The sequence below is a fragment of the Mesocricetus auratus genome, unplaced genomic scaffold (genome assembly GCF_017639785.1).
Source record: "Mesocricetus auratus isolate SY011 unplaced genomic scaffold, BCM_Maur_2.0 Super-Scaffold_100691, whole genome shotgun sequence".
Lineage (NCBI taxonomy): Eukaryota > Metazoa > Chordata > Mammalia > Rodentia > Cricetidae > Mesocricetus > Mesocricetus auratus.
The window spans coordinates 17,338,987-17,358,498 of record NW_024429267.1 but is presented as its reverse complement, the minus strand read 5'-3'; the positions used below and the strand labels follow the sequence as shown (position 1 = coordinate 17,358,498).

General features: G+C 44.5%; 1 protein-coding gene across 3 annotated transcripts in view; it reads right to left on the bottom strand.

Annotated features, from left to right (window-relative positions):
• The window catches only part of Elovl5 (ELOVL fatty acid elongase 5), a 58,935-nt gene that overhangs the window by 24,511 nt on the left and 14,912 nt on the right, over positions 1-19,512 (bottom strand). The window contains exon 1 of one of the 3 annotated variants that reach the window (XM_040739469.1): positions 14,162-14,270. The exons of the other annotated variants lie outside the window; for them this stretch is intronic. The gene's annotated coding sequence lies outside the window, so the exon portion shown is untranslated. Of the gene's footprint in view, positions 1-14,161; positions 14,271-19,512 lie in introns of those variants that run through there. 3 annotated transcript variants of the gene reach the window in all.

The window sequence follows — 19,512 nt, the reverse complement described above, 5'->3', positions numbered from 1 at the left end:
ATAAGGGGAACAACCGCATTAATGACAGATACATACATGAAATATGATACACTTTCACAAGAAGACTAAAGCAGGGAAGGGGGATGGAATGAACGTCAGAGTGAGATTTATTTTCAAAAGCAGAGTTACAGAGGCTTGCCCTGAGGAGCTGGCAGCAACAGGGGGCCTGAATGCAAGAGCCAGCCCTGTGCCCATCGACAGAAAGGGCAGTGCACTCAGTACAGAGGAACACAATGGCTCCGGGGCTCGGTGCACCTGACCCGGCTCAGCAGTGGGCAGTCAGGCAGACAGCATGTGTCGAGTGACCTGGAAAAGTGGAGAGGCACCAATCCTCAGCCGCTCACACCACCTCTGTCCCCGTGCTGCTGGCTGCAGACGACCTGCTGGCACCGTGCCCTCTGCAGGGCCATCTCCCTCGAGGAGCCCCATCTGCTGTGCCACGTGAATGGTACAAAAGGTCTTCACGGCCAGGCTGGACTGGCCTACTGCTGAGTGGCCTGTGGGCTACACTCTTGCGTAGGCATGGGATACTGAAGGACCCCCGACACTTTGCCTAGCTATTGCCATGACCCAATTTGCGATGATGTCCAGTCACATTGCCAGGTCTGCCGTCTGCCTATCTGCTGCAGTTTCCAGCTTCCAAGCTGCGTGGCCCAGTGACATGACTTCTCAAGTGTGCAGGGCCAAGTGGGAGCACAGCTGCTCTGTACCACTGTGCTGGTAGGACCAACCCAAGCACCGGGACCCTCTGGAGGAGGAGTTCTGATCCTCTGTGCAGCGAACAGTAGGCCTTCCTTTGATCTGCCTGGCTCCCCCCAAACTGACAAGAGGGACATGACAAGAATGGATTACTGTCCCCAGAAACTACACCCTGCTGACACCAAACCAAAGCCTGTTTTCCGGAGTCTCTGACCTCCGCTCAACCCAGATGGCCTCATGGAAACTGCAGGCCATAGCTAAGTGTACCAGAATCCATTTTTAAAATTCCAACCATAACAGTACCCCCAAAACTATTCAGGAGTTCGAGAGCACACATAAATCGCATGGACAAAGAAAAAAGAATGTGAGTGGGGGGTGAGAAGTTAGAAGATCCCAGGGAATCACTTTTCCCATAACAGACACAAAAGCCTAGGTTGGCCTCAAACTGGAGATCTTCCCGCCTCAGTCTCCCAAGTGCTAGGAAAACAGGTATGCACCACCAGGTGCGGCTAAGAGGTCCTTTTTTTATACACACATTTCCCACTGTAAAATTCTAGACCACTTTTGGCAATCATGAGACTATACTGTGTCACACTTTAATATCACATTATGGAACACTGAGGCTGGCACTCCCTGTATTTAAAGGGATAGCTGACGAGAGCGTGAGGGGAGGGAGACTTTAGGCGCATCACGTAAGTCACCTCCAGCAAGTGCTTAGAATTTAGAATCCTTAGGCCTGAATTCAAAGAAAGATCAGACGCATCACAGCATAAATACTATAAATTCTAAACCCAAGAGGGCATGCCACATCTCCAAAGAGAACCCCAGCTGTGCAGGTGTGGAAAACCCATCCTCCATCTATCTCCTCACTACTCTTTGAATGTAGTGTGAGCAGTTACTAGAAGCATCTTCAAAACTTGAAAAATTACCCTCCAACAGGTTTTACAGTGGACCCATCCCCTCTGCCTGCTTCCCACTGGGCTTCCAAGAAGGGGAAAAGAAGTGTGGCAGGGGGGCTGGGTGAAAGCAAGGGCAAAGACTGCTGAGTAATGACAGGCTGGTGTGAAGTGTGTGAGCTCTCTCCCGGGCAGTCTACCTGCTGGAGAGAACAAGCGCCAAGTAAGGAGAGGAAGGGGCCCTAAGGCCATCTGCCTGGACAGGTAAGACTTTGTAAAAGTCCATCGAAGAGTTGGAGTACAAATCACAGCAAAGACAGCCGAAGCCCCAAACCCACAACCAGCCCACCTGCTGGTCCATCCATGCCACAGACATTCTAGAAATTCTGCCTATCTGACTGTAAAGGTGACACTCTCCTTTTCTGTGAAATCAGTCTAGTAAAATTCCTTTTGGCTTAAAATACATCCTGGAAGTTTAGCTGACAATCAGGCAACCCCATCACATTGGGCTTTGTTTTTTTTTGAATGGTCAAAGTTCACCTACAAACAGCCAACTAAGCTGAGTTAACAAACCTATGACCTGCAAGGTAGAAGGTTGGTACCTAACAACCCGAACTCAGGTTCATCCATCCCTTTGAATGGTCAACTTAGGGTCAGCAGACATGGAACACTCTTCATGTTGGCTGCCCACAAACACACACAGAGAGAGAGAGGAGAGAGAGAAATACAGCTTCAGGGCATGGTGGTGCTCTGAGTTCCCAGCCAGCCTTCTCTACATAGAAGGGCCCTGCCTCAAAAACAAAACCAGAAATGTTAACTACACAAGTCTACAAGGGGAAAAACCCTAGAGCACTAACAAGCTTCAGGACACGAATGTAACCTAACAACAGAACTCCTCAAAAATTCTGGCATTTAAATAGTAAGGTTGGGTTAAATCTTGGCTACAGAAAAAGAAACCGCCACATTCTCTCCATCCTCCTCCAACTGTGTGCCTCCGTTCCCACATATGCAGAGCTACACATTGTCTGCTGTAGAATTCCCATATGTTCTCCCCTCACTCAAAGACTATAACTCTCGTTACCACCCTGGTAGCATCCTTTTTCTGCCAAACAGAAAGAAAACCAGCACAGCCCATTCAGTGTCTCAGATCAGTAACTACAAGAACAAGGCATGGGTATGTTCTTCAAATTAGGGTCACAGATCAGGCCATTATTAAGAAGATAAAACCTTCCTACTGTTAGGATAAAATGGACAATTCTGGGACAAACATGTTTGAAATGTTGCCACAATCAGTAAGTATTCCTTTACACCAAAATAAGATTAGGTGTTTCAAATGGGAAGCCTCCATCTCCAATTCCTATTACAAAGAAAGAGAGGGGGGATTAAAAAAGGAATTATTTTGGGGGCTGAAGCATACTGCATCGACAGAGCACTTGGCTGGCACACATGAAACCCTGAACTACTTGATCTCCAGGACTCACAAATGCACCAGTACACAGAAAGGAAGGTGTAGGACTACTATTCTAAACACTGCTAGAGGACATTTTCCTAAACTAATAGTTACCCCCACTGGCTTTGCTTTGTGTTGTGGTCTGTGGTACTAATAATTTGGGTTTGCTTATTTATTTTGAGACGAGGTAGCCCAAACTGGCCTCAAACCTCTGATCCTCCTGCCTCAGCCTCCAGAGCACTGGAATTGCAAGGGTTTACCCACATTCCCAGTTCTTAGGAGTCATCTGCAATCCTCCTCCCCACTCTGCTTTCCCCTCCCTTCCAAGCCTTTCTCTTTCCTCCAAGCCCACACTGATTAATAGCTTCTCTACAGCTTCTCATAGCTCTGCTTTCTGCACTCAGCAGAGAGCAACGTCTAAGTGACAGAACCTGGTTATTTCAAGTCAGGCCTTATGAAACTTAGCACTGTACCTTAGACTAATGAACGAATTCTTCCAGTTTGTTCTGAGTAGGAGAGTAGTCCACAAACATGGTACCAGAGATGGAAAGATACACTTGTATTATAAAGGAAAGAGGGAGACAGACCCTCCCACAACAAAGGCTTCCTAAAATCCTAGTTAGAGGCCATTTCCCAGGGAGCCCTTCCTCGGTGCTCTTCTCTCCTCTTGGTAATGTGCTTGGAAAAAACATTCTGCGAGGTATGAAACGACTCTAAAAATACAAACTGGCACTCATGTGCACACGGACCCTTTCAAAATCGAAAGGAACTTCTTTTCCACTCACAAGAAATGTGCTTTTCTGGTTCTAAAAAGCAATACATAAATATTCTAAGAAACTCAGATGTAAGAAAATCAGCAGTCTGAAAGGGAAAGTAAAATGGTCCTGGAATTAAATTCTATGTGAATTCTTAATAGTGTGTGCCGTCACGACCAAGGTTCTTCCTCTCTTTTGTAACAGGGATTTTAGCCTTTAAGTCTCTAACATGGACTCATTTCTACTTCCTCTTAACAGTACCAACTTCATTTCCACTTTAAACCCAAGAACTGGCTTCCTCAAAACACACACTGTCTCCTGGAGCAAGACAATACCTTATGCACAGAATCCTTGCTGGCAAGTGAACTGCAGACTGCAGCAGGTGGGCCTAGAACTCATTCTCACAATAACCCAATCACTGCCCTCGAAGCTACAGTGCAGCAATGTAACCCATGCATCAGCGTGGGAATCCGGCCACCCCATGACTGGATTTGCCTCTGTGCATGATTCATGGCTGCCTTTCTGCCAGCATTTTGAAATGGAGCTGACTCAAGCTGGCGTAGTTCTTGAGTTGCTGTGGGCAAAGCAGTAGCACTGCCTTCTTAGCAAAATGACAGAGGCAGACACAAAGTAGCAAGCAATGTGCCGGCCAGTCAGGATTGAAAGAGTAGTAGTGCCCAACAAACACTGAAGCAAACCAGCCAGGGTTCAAGTGCCTGTCTTGCCAGCAGGGTGACCTAGGGAAGTTACTCGTCTTTTAGAGTCGTAGTTCTCTAGTCTGTGAAATGAAGATAATTAGCCCCTTGTGTGACCTAGTGAGACAACTTAGGTAAAAGGCTTAAAATAGTGTGTATCACACTGTGCTGCAAAAATGAATACTATCACCATTGTTACAAAGACTCAACACTGATCAAGTGTATACCTAATGTTTATGAACTTGGCCATAAACTGGAATTCCCTACGAGGCAAGGCGATGGGCAGTGAAACCTGCTTAGCCTGGGGTCTCTGTTATTCTATTGTAGATGGAATCACAAGCAATGATGATACTTGAATCATGGGACCTGCAAGAAATCTCTAGGTGAACTGGAACACTGAGGGGATACTGATCATGAGTTTCTCTGTGAAGAATGTAGATAAGGTTCTATCTCACCCTCATTACAGAGCACACTTAAGTCTGTGTCCAATCTGCCTCTTACTCCTCACAACCAGCAAACGCTAAATACATAATGGATTTCTTAATTTTCTATACAGATGGTCCCTAATTTACTATTTTAATTAAGTTACACTAATTTTAATTAATTAATTTAATTCCCTAATTAAACTCTGGGTGGGTTTGCTTTTGTATGTCTGTATACCTGGCATGAGTTAATGTATAGTTTATTTACACAGAACTCTGATGCCAGAGGGCATCAGAACTAGGACTGCAGGTAGCTGTAAGCTACCCAATATGCATACTGGGAACTAAACCTTGGTCCTTTTTAAGAATAGTAAGTGCTTTTAATCAGTGCCATCTCCCTGGCCAAGAAGACTCAAGTTCTTTGACATGGTGATGGTGTGAAACTATGTTTTCAGTTTTGATCTTTTCCTGGCCTGGGACAGGCAGTGTGACATTCTCTTCCTTTGATGCCGGGCAACTCACAGCAGTGAGCCACAGCTCCCATGCAGCCATGAGATCATACAAGAAACCAGTAGTGAACTCCAAGGCTAAGCTGCTGTGGATTTATCTGGACATCACTGTCTCAGGTCAAGAAGCATTTTACCTAGGGTGGTGGTGAGCTGCCAGTGGTCATGCACTCAGACACTCAGCCTGGGTCTTCTTCTCTACAGCCTACCTATCACCCTTAAAACACCCAGACAGCCTTCCAAGAGAACACCCTCTCGAATGCACTAAGATGATGAAGATAATAGTTGTCAGCATTGCTGAATACAGACCTCTAGAATATACAGAAATAATGTAATTTTAAGTGATGCCACATTACAACATATACACATATAAACGCACCCCAAAAAAACAGTTGTGTTCCCCTAAGATGGGTGGTAATAGAGGACTCAGAAAGCTCTGCAATGCTACCATCATTCCCACTGTATTTCAATCAGTGACAAAACGGTGTTTTACTATCTGGTCATCTGTCCAGTTTCCACTTAGGTGTGAGCTCTTCAAGAGGGAAGCCTCTGGAATGCACTGTGATGTTTTGAATGAAAATGGCCCATAGGTCCACGGGGAGTGGCACTGTTGGGAGGTGTGGTCTTGTTAGCGGAAGTGTGCCACTGGGCTCTGAGGTCTCAAATGCTCAAGGCAGGGCCAGTGTGGCATTCTCTTCCTGCTGCCTGCAGATCCCCATGTAGAACTCGCAGCTACCTCCAGCACCGTGTCCATTCTGCCCACCGAACCATGCTTCCCACCATGACGACGATGGACTAGACCCCAAGTATAAGCCAGCCCCAATTAAACGTTTTCCTTCTTAAGAGTTGCCATGGTCAAGGTGTCTCTTCACAGCAATAAAACCCTCTTATCTGTATCTTTATAGAGGAGCTGAATGTGCATGTGACTGCCCGTGAGGAAATGAATGCACCCTGTGACTTCCCAGTTTCCTAGCAATAGCGTTTCAAACATGGCTGCACCTCACAGCCACCCAGAGCTTTAACACACAGATAGATGTCTGGAACCCATCCCTAGAAGTTCAGGGTCATTCTTCTGGAGGCTGAGAAATCCTTCTGAGCAGCTCCACAGCTCTCGAGGAGCGGTCTACTTTGGTAACTGGTTCATGAATGAATGGGCTTCTGAACTCTAACAAAACCCCTACAGCTACAGCTGTTGATGCTTAGTCACCCACGCTGCATCCGTATATTGTATTACCCTGACAAAGCCTAGCCTCTGACAGCAGTCTCAAGGACAAGCTGTTTTTCATTCCAACACATCCTGGCACAATTCCTTGTTTGCTGTAATTTTACCAGCTAAGAGGAAGGAGGACCACTTCTATTCAAACCATCTCTCCAAGCGAAACAAAACCCTACCAGTATAGGAATTATTTCTCATGTATGTTAATGCTGCCCCGCCTCACTTATTATACCCAGCATGCATTATACAGGGCCGCTATCTATCCTGCAAAGTCCCCAAACTGATGTATGTTCCATGAGAAGCCCTAGTTGTTAGCTCTTTGTGCCACAAAAGAGGGCCTGAATTATTTTAAAAAAAGAAAACTTTCCATCTAAAATTAAAAAGTTTTCCATGCTGTTCTGTGTCTTAACAACAATTCTTTTATTTTTAACAGAAAAAAAAAATACAAGTTGTTTTTCTGCCCTCTTCTTTCACAGAAGCCCAGAGGCAGTGAGCTGGGTTCACAGGGGAATTTCAACCTAAGCAGAGTCACAGAGGTTGTCACACCAAGGGGGAGTCACAGAGGTTGTCACACCAAGGGGGAGTCACAGTGGTTGTCACATCAAGGGGTGGAAAGCAGGGTTGCTGTAACGGTTCTCTCTCTTTAAAAAAGATTCATAACAGACGCTATGATAAGCTGTACTAAAGGCAGACAAAAGCAGGTGTTGGCAAAGATATGGGGAACCTGGAATATTTGTGGGGGAGGGGGTTGTTGTTCAGTTTGCCAATGTTTTGTTTGAGATGGGGTCTCATTATGCAGCCCTGGCTGGCCTGGAACTACTACATTGACCAGGCTGGCTCAAACATCCAGAGACCCACCTGCCTCTACCAGGCTCAGATACTCATGTTAACTTTATGTATTACAGAAAACAGTTGATCAAGTTCTCAAAACAAGGAAGAATTTCATGTTGCCCAGCAATTCTAGATATTCACACAAGAGAATGAAAATCCATTATTTCCAACAGCCCCAAAGTTAAAGCAACTCAAAAGTCCATCAACTAACCAAAGAATCAACAAACTGTGATGTGACAGGAACGGAACGGAAAGGCATTACATATGTTACTGAGTACAGCATGCAATAAGCTATCATCACTTGATTTCATTACAGTTTTTTTCAGGACATTGCATGATCCAAAATTATATAGCCAAATATTTTTTCTTAGGTTTTAAAGGAGGTACTTAAATGCTTAAATCCTTTTGGTATTTATGTAAACTTCTACAAATCAATACGAAAGAAATAAAGGTAGATGTGTATTATAATTTCTCTAAAGACCATCACCTGGATAATATTTAGAGCGGTAGAAATATTGAGAGAAGAGCTGACTATTAACATTCTATCTGGAAATTACAAACTACAGAAACTATTGTAGAGACCCACAATTATACACTACTCTATTGCCAAGATGAATTCCTTGAACATTGGGAGAAGTAAAACTTATTTTCACACAAACACGCATGGAAGCTTCATCAAACTATGATGTTTTTAATGGAACAACAATATGTCCATATTATGGAACATTACTCAGAAATTAGTAAAAATAAAACAAACAAACAAAAAAAACAGGCATGGGATACTTCCCATGAGTTGTTACTCAGCAAGGCCCCCAAACAATGCAAGCAAGGCATTATCTGTGTTGCTCTTGGTTACCCAACAGCTAGACTGTAAGATACTGCTAAAGATACAACACATTTTGTTGCAGGACATTAGAGAAGTCAAGCTGGAATTGATCTAAGACTTTGTCCTCTGCTGGCTTCCATAATGCCAGAAGGTGCTTTTGGCCACTGGAAGAGAAACATGATCAATGGTTTTATCCAACAGCAAACCTTGAACAAGACTACTAACCAGCTTGGCAAGGTAGGAATGCCTACTGGAAAACAGTGTATAAAGGTTATGGAGGCAACCAACCACTTTCTGATTCAATATGAGGGAAATCTGGTCAAAAACCCATGGCTCAGGGTGGGTTAAAATTAAGGCCTTGGAGTCTGGTGGAGAGGGAATCTGGTGCTGCTGTTCTGCTAAATGGACATGTTTTCAAGCTGCCTCCTAAATTCATTATGTTTATATCCACTGATAAGTGCTGCTTTCAACCTTGGCCAGAATAGGTTCTTTGAGCAGTTAATGTTGCAATGATAACCCTAAACAGGGTGATCACCCAAAATGATCCGGAAACATCAGGGAAGAGGGAAAGAAAAGAATGGAGAAGCCAAAGGGTGCTGTGAAATGCTAGCTTCTGGACATGGCATGAATTGTACTCATGAACTCACTGTAGCTATAGTTACTTGCTCAAGACCTACGAAGGATCAAGTCAACATCAGTAGTTAATGCTCCAGCAGGCAGCATTAACTAGACTTGCTGGGTTACAAAAAAGGAAACTCAAGTGTGCATGTGTGCACGGGGGTAGGGGTGGTAATGGGGGTGGTGGGGATGGGGCAGGGGGTGGAAGGTGGGGGGATGGGGGTGATATGACAGAGCATGAAGGTGGGAAGGGGACATGTCGGGAGACATCCAGGGGTGGTGGGAGAGAAGAGTTGTTGGGGTAGAAAGAATCAAGATATATATTCATGTGTATAAAATTGTCAAAAGATAAGACATTTAAAAAAAGCCTATTGATAATACCAACAACCTAGGTGAATCTCCAGAGAGTTAAACCCAGTGAAAAAAGTCAACCCACTTATATAACATTCTGTAATGACCAAATTACAAATCTAGAGAAGAGCCTAGTTAGTGGTTGCCAAGGGTTAGAGCCGGAGGAAAAGATGTGGCAATCAAAGCAAGCTTGCACTGATAGCACCTGATAGCATCATCCAACAGCAGACTGTGCCAAGGTCAATGTCTACAAGGCATTTTCCCTGAGTAACCAGGTAAAGGGTGTTTAGGATCCATGTGCTATCTCTTATTTATTTTAAATAAAATATAATTAGATCATTTTCCCTCCATCCTCTCCCATGTGCCCTTGCCTAGCTCCTCCCATGTGCGCACCATTACAGCTGCATATGAATCTACAACTCTCTCCAAAGCTCAAAAATCCCTAACTGTTAGAAGAAACTAATCAACAGGCAAGGCTAAGCATTTATTAAAAACAACACAAAGCACCCACTCTCCCGGTAGTTTTATATTGTCATATCCTGGGTACTTCTGATAATAAAACATAAAAGTTCACTACAGTATAAAAAATTAAGAACCTTTTTCTATTGTCTTAACTCCACTGAAAATGACAAGGAGAAAGTATCTATTTTATCTTGCATGGTGCCACACACCTTTAATCCCAGCACTCAGGGGAAGTGGTGAGTTCCAGGCCAACCACAGGTTATATAGATGGAGACCCTGCCTTAAAAAAAAAAAAAAAAAAAAAAAAAAAGCAAGAAAGTGGGGGGAGGAGAAAGAAAAGCGATTTTACACCTGGAGGAACTCCTGCCTGTCACTATGGGACCCCATTTCCTGCTGCCACCTGGCTCTGCTACTCATTTGGAGCTCCTCATTTTGCAAGGCCTCGGCTGAGGATGGAGAAGGCTTCTAAAGCCTCCTCTGGAAACTCCACCTAGACCCAGTCTCTTTCAGGCACTGTATTCCTTTCTCCCCCAGGTGAGAGCGGCTCTCAGGTCTTGACAAGTGGGAAGGCAGGCGGAAAGCTGACATTAAGTCACATGATCACATCGAGTGGAACTACTGAAGTTCTCAGGCACAGCGACATGAGCCAGTGTCCTGCGATGGGTCCCTTTAGCCCGCCTCTCCCCAAGCGGCGACATTCAATTCTGAGCCATCAGAAAAACCACTTTACTGTAGCAAAACAAAGGAAGGCTGGTGGTGACATTAACACGAAGCCCATTAAGGTTTAACACGAAGCCCATTAAGGTTTAACCAACATATCCCCACAGGGAAATTAAGGAGATTTTAAGGGGAGGGGACCCCATCTGTGTATAGAAGTTGCAAACAGCCTTTCCTAGGGAAATCAATTAGGCAAACTTTAATAAAAGAAACTGTAAGATGTTCTTAAAACATGCCTTTCCCAGGCAGTGACTTTCTTCTCCAGTACAACACAAGGTGGTGACCAAAAGTGCGTTTCTCTCCTTGAAGCCCAGAGAGCTCACTGCTGTCCAAACGGGACTCGTTATCTCTATCAAAAACATCAGCACAAATTCACAAAGCTGAACACAAGATGGATGGACAGACACACTTACCCTGAAAGGTAAGATCGACTACCTGGCAGGTGCCAGGGAGAAAATGATACATAAATACCCTAGTTGATTTGGGAAAGCTATCATATATATATCCTTGTGCACAAAAAGCTGAAAAGTCGGAACTATTAAACAGTAGTAGCATGCCTAAAATGGCTTGTCATTTCCTCCAGTGATTTCCGTCATCACACGAGCAATCTAATCTAATGTATGTCAATCAGCTGGAAAAGGGCTATAGCCATCCTAGGCTGCTTTAACAAACACTCAGGGTTCATTAAATCATTTCTTTCTCATACTTCTGGAGGCTACAATGTCCAGGCCTTTGAGTATTTCTTTTTTATTGTTGTTTTGGTTTGTTAAGGCAGGGTCTCACTATGTAACTATGGCTGGCCTGGAGCTCACTCTGTAGACCAGGCTGGCCTTGAACTCATAGAGATCTGTCTGCCTCTGCCTCCTGAGTGCTGGGGTTAAGGGTGTGCACCACCACACCTAGTTTTTTTTTTCTTTACTTTTAATTATGTATATGCTTGGGTGTGGATAAATACTAGAGTATAGTGCCCACTGAGGCCAGAGGCTTCAGATCCCCTGGAGCTGGAGTTACAGATGATTGTGAAACACCTGGTGTGGCTATGGACTGAAACCTAGGCCTCCTATAAGAGCAACAAGGGCTCTTAACAACTGAGCTGCCCCCAAAACTGTTGCTGTTTTTTAATACACACGATCTCCCCTTTATGTAAAGGTGTATTACAGGCATCCATTTGTCATCTGGTCTTTGAAAATGTGGACTGTTGTTTTAAAAAAACAAAATCATTTTCAAAGGGGGGGAATGTGAAGCCACAGTAAATTTGGTCTGTGAGACAGGGTCATAAATCCATTTTTTAAAAAGTCAAATGTTTTGTGGATTTAAGAAGACACCCTCTTCTGTTTGTTTCCTAACGGTGTACACAGCATTCTGCAGAAGAGAGGCCTTGGTGAGCAATAGCTGAGTGAACCAAACCCTTTTGACACTGTTAGTTATCACAGGAACTAAAGCCGTCTAAAACAGCTTGATTGTTTTTTCTCCAATTCTTGTGCAGTATGGATGAACAGTTAGGAAAATATTTTGACTTAATCACTGAGAAATTTTATACCCATGTGAGCGGACACACCCTGAAGTATCCTCTACCTGCCACACACAGAATAAGGCTTGGGACACAACAGTTTCAATTTAGAGTCATCTAACTTCTACCTGGGTCACAATGGCCTCATGGTGACAAGTGGCCCCCTCTGTCTGAGAACTGTCTCACTGAAGGAAACTGTCTGGCAAGTAGGGAGAAGTTTTCTGGGTTTACTAGGATGAGGTGGCATGAACTCTGGCCTAGTTTGTCCCAACATCAAACAAATTCTGCATCATTATAAAATGTAATGCCTCACTAATGAGTTCAGAAAATTTCATTATGATGCCTGACCACTCTTCTTTTGGTGACTCTGGCTTCAGAATGGGACCATTAGTAACAGAAACACACCAGTGACAAATCCAGTAGAAGCCACCACTGTGCACTTACAACTAAGCAGCATACCATGCAAACTGTTCAATTTAATCTTCCCAATAGTCCTTAAGGGCTTGTTTACTTATTTATAGATGTGGAGACTCACACATTAGAAACTACAGAGCCTGTACCAGATGGAAAACAGATCCAACTCTGGCTGCTGAGCTCTTAACTGCCACTAAAATTAGAACAGGTGCAATCTAGTCTGCCAGGAAAACAGGAAGGTGCATCAAACTAGCAACCTGTAGACACCTACAACAAATAGTGGATCCAAGTTGTAACGTAAAGTTTGTGAAGAGAACTTTATATACAGGGCAACCTAATATCGAGATTCTATAAGCTGTCAGAGAATGAACCGTTGATGACAAGCTCAGACGGCACACACAAGCCCCTTCACTTTAAATTTCCATTCTAATTAAGCATCAGATTGACTTGGTACCTTGGAGGCAGCAGGAGTTAAGACCTATTGATTCTTGGGCAATAGGCCTGCTTCGAAATAGTGGGTAATGTGCAGTAATGTGACTTTAGTGAGCCTTTGCCTCCAAGTCCCAAGGAAGTTCTCACTTGTCTTAGAGGATACTATGACGTAGGATGTCCACTCTGTTCATCATGCAGGCAAAACACACATACACACAAAATAAAAAAAGTGTGGTATGAAGCACATACGATTTGATTACAAAACTACCTATGGAAACTAATTATCTTAATCTATATAATTAAAATGCACATCTAAAACATATTAAATGCCTAATGGCAATAAAAAATGCCTATGACAAGGAGTTAGAGATAATTAGCTCTAGATTAACACAAAAAGTGGAGAAAGAGGTTACAGTAAGTTTTAAAAACTTTCTCAAAATACATTTATGTATTTATTTGGCACGGTGTGAGCACACATTGATTAGTTATTGACTTCCACTAAGTGGGCCTTGGGGATTGAACTTTGGCTACCAGGCTTGAGGCAGGCACTGCCACCCACTGAGCCATCTCCAGCAGCCCACTGTAAGTTTTTTAAATGTGTGTCTTCATCTCCCAAGCTGGTTGCAAATAAGAAGACTTAGCTTTAAGAATGTGCAACCAATAGAAAGGCCAGTGGAGACAGTGCGTACATGAGCCCACCTGGTTGAGCAGCTGGTAATACAGGTTAACTTGAGGCCAAGACTACTAAGGAACACTGACAACCCTGGCCCCGTGCTGACTAAAGCCCGTAGAAATGCACAATATTAAACGTCACTGGACCCTGCAGCATGGCCCCACACTCAGGCCTACTTTCTAACTAACGAGGACAGCCTATCCCACTATAAATTCTTTCAAGGTCAATGTACAAACACATCCTCCAAAATGCCACCTGCCAATCACATTACTACCCACTAACCTCAAATGTCCAAGTCTACAAGTGTCCGTTTACTTGGACATAGTGGGTCATACCTGTACTCTCAGTACTTGGAGACAGAGGCAGGCAGATCTCTGAAACTTGTCAGTTACATAGAGAATTGCAGGCCAGTAAGGGATACACAGCAGAGAGCCTGTCTTGGGGGTCAGGGGAGGAGTACCCATGACTGCCGCAGAAAATGATGAAGCCGGGGTGCCATCTGGGTATTTTTCAAATACCAACTATTCGGAATGACCCAGGCAAGCTTTCAGCTTTCTGGCACAGACGGGAACACACACCAGAAGACGAGCAGTAAGAACCGCACAGGCACACAGCAAGACAGAGAACAGAGGGTAAGGGCTGCCGTGTGGAGGCAGGCAGCCAGGTCTGGGGCATTGTGGGGATTTACCAAAGCTTTCCCTGCCACTTGAGATGCTGGCTGGTGAGAGCAGGAAGAAACCGTTCCCATGGAACGGAGGTGGGCACAGGCTGCTGTGTTCTAGCAAGAAGTACACAGCGGTGGGGTCTCTGACATTTCAGATTCTGCCTCAACCTTTTAACTGCCACGTGTTGAATCTGCTACGCCAGAAAGCCAAGTCAGCAACGACTAAAACCTGTGGACGTGATTAAACATTTGTTCAGTGAATTAATTCCAGGCAGTGCACCCAGGAAGACCTTAACAAGTGGCATCTGGCCAAGTCGGTGAGACCTTTGTAAGACAGAAGAGCCCTAAGACATAATGCTGGTGGGTACCTAAAGCAAAGGACACACCATGGGAAGAGCCACAGAGGCACGAGAGGAAACAGCAGGTGGAAGGAAGAGTTGGGGCATCGGTAACTCAGCCACCACGTCTGGGCCTGGTGATGCTATCTCCCAAGAGCTTTGTAAAAGCTCACTTGCATCACCATCACGCCAGACAAAGCTATTTTGTTTTCTCCCTCTCTCCCTCCCTCCCTTCCTCCCTTCCTCCCTTCCTCCCTCCCTCCCTCCCTCCCTCCCTTCCTCTCTCCTCTCTCCCTCATGTTACCCTTGCTGCACTGTTCTGGAATTTTCTATGTACAACAGGTTGGCCTTTACCTTCCAAGCGGTGAGTTTAAAGGCTTGTGTGACTTGCAAGTTCAATTGCTTTCACATAACCTCTAAGGTGACTTCAGACTTTTTATTATCATTATTACTATCTCTCTTTGAGCTTGCTATGTACCCAGAGTGGCCTTGAATTCACGATCATTTTGCCCTCTCATCCTGTGTGCTGGGATTCTAGGTATGTAGCACCACACCCACTCTTCCTATTCATCAACATATTGTGCCAGTGTGTGTGTGTGTGTGTGTGTGTGTGTGTGTGTGTGTGTGTGTGTGTGTCTAAACTATCCACCCCAACTGATAGGACTGCTCCTGCCTATCCCCTTTGTTCCTCCTGATATGTGGGCAGTGAAGGAGTCTGTACTCCTCCTTTGGCTTAGAGACTCCTCTAAGTTCCGGCTAACACAAGTTTCCCAGCCCAACCCTTGCCCCAAAGCTATTAGTACCAGCACTATCTATCTCCTTTTCACCAACTGTACGACCTTTCCTTGAGCAGATCCTAGGAGCTTTGACAAGTCTTACAGGCTTCCTGCTTCACTCCCATCTACATAAAGAACATGTATCATACTATATACTCTCCTGGGGACTCCTCCCAAAAGCTCCAGCCTAGGTTAGGTCCCACTGTCTAATCAGAAACTAGTGAGCATGAAGGCAAAGGCTGTGACTAACATCTAATCTGCCATGAGCACACAAAGGATGCCCAATACATTCCGATAGGTTGAATGGGAAGTTGCATAATAACACTAGAAAGCAGACTGAGAAACACAACAGGGTTGACCAGTTGGCCAAAGGCAGCAGCAGCTCTTCATCAGAGGAGGCTGAAAATAACTACTGTCCACTGAACTGCTTCCAACTGATTGGGAAGCCCTCCAAGCAGAGGGGAACTGCGCTGTCACCCAAGCTTCCCACTTTGCTGCCTTTAAATCTTGGGGTGCTCTTGTGTATTGCAGCAGACGGTTGGGGTGATCCCCATGATGAACTGCAGAAGAGAACACCCCAGTTTAGGTGAGCTTATGGTTCCACAGGCATTCTAACTCAGGGTCCCACTATGCATCCTGAAGCTGGATATTCCTTTCTCTTTGAACACAAATTCCTAGCTAGTCCTCTGCTTTGGGGAATGTCTCCACAAAAGACATACCTTTGGTCCCACCCATCCAGCTTTGCCTTTCTAGTCAGGCTGGATCCTAGCAAGCCATTCCAGGAATACTCTTGGACACCATACTCATGGAGCCTGACTCCCAAGAAAAATAACTAGCAGAACCATACTTCTGTTAAACTCAGTATCCATATGAGTAACACTCTGTCTTCAAACATCACATCTACACAGTAGATGAGTCACAGAAACACCGTGCACTGTATGAATGCATCAGCAGGAAAGTCTGCAGATGTATGAATGGAGGTGAATGAGGTGGTCGGGGTGGTGAGCAGAGAGAGGAAGAGTCGTGGCACAGACTCTCCTTTGGGAAGAAGATATGTTTTGCAACAAGATAGTGTCTGTGGAACACTGAGGACACACCAAACCCCACTGTACTAAAACTTTAAAACCTTTAATTGTTTACTAAGTAATTTTCAGTAGACATTCACATATTTAAAAATTCACTCTTCTCCACTATTTTAAGACCTTCTTATTTTCAACAAATATAATAACTACATACTCACAAGGTGCAGTGTGACATTCTGCACACATAAACAACATGTGATGATAGTATCATGGTAATTATATGCATCATCTAGGACACTCTACTTCTTCACACTGGGAACACCCAAAATCTCTAGTAACTACTTTTATATACATCACTGTTGTTAACCATGGCCATTCTGTGCTAAAGAACATGACAAGTTATTCCTCCTACCCAAATGCCCCTGTGAACATTCTCTCCATGTCCTGCCCCCCCCTTCCTGGCCTGCTCCTATGAGATTAACATTTTGGCTTCCTTGTCTACCTGGGAACACGTGGCAATTGTCTTTCTGTGCTTGACTTATTCCTCTTAGCATAATGTTCTCCAGTTCTACCCACGTTACAAAGAGAGTGGTATTACACTGTGAGTATACACCTTATTTTCTCTATTCATTACTCAGCTGATGTACAGTTTGGTCATTTCCACTTCCTGGCTTTTATGGGTAGCGCAGCAATAAACTCCAAAGTACAGGTCTCTTCAGCAACCTCACCTTCTTCCTCGGCATCGCACCTGGTTCATAGTCCTTTCATCCCTCTACTTCGGTCTGGATTCTTTCCCTTTCAAGAATTTATTCATATCTCATTTCCCAGGTTACCTGTACTACCTCTCTCCAAAAGCTAGGTTGACCCTGCCCAGCCTAAACAATCACCTGATGTTATGGAAGATGGCTACAATTAGCCAATGACAGTTGGGTATGGCTTTCTATGTGTGTGACCAGTTAAGAACTTGGTGGGGCGGTGTTTTGAGCACTCCCTCTGGCTTAGACATGGAAGGCTTCCTGATGTACCATTTGGTGACCTGGTATAGAGCTTTCTCCATCCTTCTTTATTTCCTACTTGCATTCCCCGATGCTCCCATCAGGTCAACCCCAAAGCCCTTCAGGAAGCAAGCATCAGGGGGAAGAGTAGATAGAAATAGATTGGATACTAGGTACCAAAGTATAGTCAAGTGGGGAGAATAGCTTCTAGAGCTGTGTAGCACAGCCAGATGGCTGTAATTCACGACAACACATATATATTTTAAAGTAAAGAGTTTGAAGGTCGCCGGGGGTGGTGGTGCACGCCTTTAATCCCAGCACTCGGGAGGCAGAGGCAGGCGGATCTCTGTGAGTTCAAGGCCAGCCTGGTCTACAAGAGCTAGTTCCAGGACAGTCTCCAAAGCCACAGAGAAACCCTGTCTCGAAAAACCAAAAAAAAAAAAAAAAAAAAAAAAAAAAAAGAGTTTGAAGGTCCCAATATCATTTGATTATATTGAATACCTACTTTTAAATATGTACAATAATTGTTTATTAAAGGAAATAACCAGATACTCTTTGGCTACTTAAATTCATTAAACACATATATACACGTACACACATACATACACACACACACACACACACACACACACACACACACACACACCATAGGGTCTCTGAGGAGGAGTGTTATGTAGCAGTTTCCTTGATATTAAAACATCAGGGAGGCTTCTGAAGACAAGAAAAAAATTAAACCCACTTCAGGAAGTTCCTGAAACTGACAGGATTCACTAGATTCCTCCCTCCTCAAGAGTACAAATTGTAATCACTCTCAAGAGCCAAGCTCCAAAGGAGACTTTAAGATAAGCCCAACCACCTGGAAGATCAGTGTGCTGCCAGCTGAGCCCACCTGAGAAGGACACTCGACAACCTACTGAGCTGCCTGCAGGCTGAGTACGTTCCAGTTTCCAGTTGTTGCGAGTTGCACCCATGCTGGGGTAGGCTTTGGTGATGTAGCTGATTCACTTCTGCCCCTTTAAGTAACCACAGTGAAACTCACTGGTTCAGCAAGTTGGACTTGGGTGGTAACTGTACCTTGGTCATAACATCTCCCCAGGAAAAGTCTGTCACATTAACAGAGACAGGCAGAGCTAAGTCACATTAGCTATCGCTGCAAAGAGGATACAGTGGAGGATGAGGAAGAAAACAGTACAGTGACACACATAAAAGAAAATGCTATTATGCCAGGTGTTGATGGTGCAAACCTATGATCCCAGTGCTTGGGAAACAGAGGTAGGCAGATGATTCTGAGGCCAGCCTGATCACTAGAGAATAGCCAGGGCTGCACAGGGAAATCCTGTCTGGGAAAACCAATAAAGAAAGAAAATGCTATAATAAAACACATTACCTTGTATGCTAACTTAATTTTAAAAAGAATGTATTCAATTACTAACTACTGCATACATGAAGTGCTCAAAGGCAAACACATACATGGAGAAGGAAAGGGGGGGAATGTAGGGGAGAGGGAGAGAAGGAAGAGAGATGGGGACAAGGGAGGGAGAAGAGGGGGAAGAGAGGGAGGGGGAAGGGAAAAAAACGGGAGTGAAGAAGAAAGACGGGACAAAGTGCTCGACACTGTCCTTTCCAAAGTCAGAGTTTGCAAGCGACAGTTCACGTCCCCGAGGATGCCTCTCATGGTTTGGCAGTGTCTTCCTCTGCAAGACAGCAGTGTCATGAGAGCAAAACACTGTGCATCCAAGTGCACACACTCCCTGCTGTGCCGGGCACAGCACATCCCTTGTGTTTATGAGCAAGAGCTCAGAACATTTACCACCAGAGCACAGCCACAAAACAGGCATCTGCGTGTTTCTCAACACAAGATATTTTCTCTTTGCTTTCTTAGCTTGGGAAACATTACAGTGATGCCTATTAGCCAGGTACATTATCATAGTAAGGAAAAACAATGATTTTGAAAAAAGTCTCGACTGTTCATAGAGAACAATACAGCTGACATATTGGCAGTGGAAGGCAAGCCCTCCCCGTACCCTAGCTCAGCCTGGCTGTGCCTGCAGCATGTCTGGGGGGGATCTGTCTCATGGGGATACTGATTACGGTAAATGACAGCCCACTGTCTACAACATAGAAATCTTATTCAAGTAAGCCAAAAGGCAAGGAGAGAGCAGAAAGTCTGGCTTGTCACCTGGAAATGAACTTGCTCTCATTTCAATCCTATCTCCCTCTCTGGAGATTGTAATTAAAGTGATT